This window comes from Corylus avellana, chromosome ca7 (assembly GCF_901000735.1).
Source record: "Corylus avellana chromosome ca7, CavTom2PMs-1.0".
Taxonomy (NCBI): domain Eukaryota; kingdom Viridiplantae; phylum Streptophyta; class Magnoliopsida; order Fagales; family Betulaceae; genus Corylus; species Corylus avellana.
Genome location: NC_081547.1, coordinates 6,889,420 through 6,891,718, shown reverse-complemented (window position 1 = coordinate 6,891,718; position 2,299 = coordinate 6,889,420).

Sequence of the window (2,299 nt, the reverse complement as noted above, 5' to 3'; positions counted from 1 at the left end):
ATTAACAAACAACTTGCAACAATTTTTTAATATTCTTTTTACCAATTCGATGATGGATTCACATGTCCATTGTACCGATACGATGAAAGATCGTCAACTAGTTTTTTTTTTATTTATTTTTTTGGAAAAAAAAATAAACAAAAGAAGAAAACAAACTAATTATGAATAGAAAAAGGAGGGAAAAGAAGAAAAAAGTGGAGGTGAAAATAGAAAACATACCAGCTATCCAAGCTGACCTTGTCATGATACAAGGCCATGATAGGTCCCAAAGAGACACCATCTTCGTTGCAGACGAAGTGTTTAGACACATTAGAAAGACTATAAAGCCTCTGCAAAGATCCAGAGTCATCAGCAGCCATAGAGCAACCAAGCAGAGAATGGGTGGCCAGCAACCTCAGAATACGGTCCAACATTGTGGGTGCCTCGGGGTTCTTGGTTGGCATCTGTTGAACAATCTGTGTTGGGGAGAGCTTGGCTCCCAGACCCGCTTTTGCTAGAATTTCAAAAACACCAAGCTCCACGGCTGATTGCAAGGTCATGGGCACCACAAGGGAGCTCGCCACCTGTATTGCATACGAGAAGCTCTAGTCTTCATTCTCATGATCACCATCATGAGTTATTGGGGTCGATTTCAAAAGAGAGGCCATTGGAGAAACTGGAAGAGAAATCTGCTCTAAATTTGTTTAGATATTGCAAGTTTAATCAATTGATCGATCGATTTATAAGCCGTATGAAAGTGGTGTTGAAATTTGGCTCATATTAGTCAGACAAAAATTAGCCACCGAATGAAGACTTTTTGTTAGCAAAAGATAAGAGTAGGAAAAGTCTTGTATTGTGGGCTGCCTTTTTTTTTTTCTTTTTTGCACCGCTAAAACTAGTGTCTAATATTAATATTAGTGAAAGGTTAAATAGACAAGAGCGGAGTGAACGTCAGGTATTTTTGAAATTTCTTGAATACGTCCGTATAAGTAGGATTTAGGGCTTTTCATATATATATATATATGTTATGTTGTAATTCTAAATTATTTATAGAAAAATATAATCGCCTCAATGTAAATATAGGCAAATTACCAAACCACGATAAAAACACGCACCTAAGACTAGCTGCGCCCAACCTTTGCTCTTCAGTTTTTGTCAAAAGAATCTGTCAGCCGGCCATCTCAATTGTATTCATCAAGATTTGTGATTTGTCCTTATCTCCAAATTAAAGCACACCGTTTGAGGACCGGAACAGGATCCTCTCCAGTCCATAATGGACTGGAGAATATTCAGTTCATGGCTAAGATTTCATCTCAGAAATCTTATGGCCACAAATGGGACACATATCTCACTAATAAAAATAATAATAAAATATTATTTTAAATTTTAAAAGTAAGAAAAAAATTAAGAAAGCTTGAAAAGAAAAAAAAAAGAAATAAAGGGGTGGGCTGACCTGTAGAGGTATGCATTACCCATTTAGTGAAGTGGCATGAAGCCACTGATGGCTTGACGATTTGGCCAAACCACCCCATGGCTATGGAGTTGGTTCCATCACCCAAATCTTGCAAAAGGCCTTGCCAAAATGGGGTGGCTGATACCCCTAAGTGGCGACCTACCCTACTTTTTTCTTAATTTTTTTATTAATATTTTTTTTTAATTTAAAATAATATTTTATTATTATTTTTATTAGTGGAATATGTGTCTCATTTATGGCCATAGAATTTTTGAGATAAAATCCTAATCATGAACTGAATATTTTTCAGTGCATTATGAACTGGAGATGATCTGTTCCTGAAGACCTCTAGAGTTGTAGCAGACTTGGCAGCCTTTCATTTGTTGATATTATTTTAAAGCACACCGTATGAAGACCTCTAGAATTCTCTGCACCTGAGAGTTGTAGCATACTTGGCAGCCTTACATTTGTTGATATTATTTCATCAAACTAAAATTTTAAATTTATTATTATTTTATGATTATTTTGAATTTTAAATAAATAATTGATCTCTTATTATCATGTTTTAATAATCATTTAATTTAAATAAATAACTTTTTTTATCCTATTATCTTGTTTTGATCCGTTATCAGTACTACTTCATCAATATCTCCTATTATTATGTTATATGAGATTATGTGTTTTCAAGTTTCAACTGCTTTTTCAATTTTAGATTTTAAAATATATGTAACCGTTATTTCAATTAAAAAAAAAAAAAAATTGCCGAGATGTATAGATTATATAGATATATTTTAATTCCCGTGAGTTTATTATTTTACAGATAATTTTATTTTCTCTCTCTTCCTCTCTCCATCATTAATTGTATCC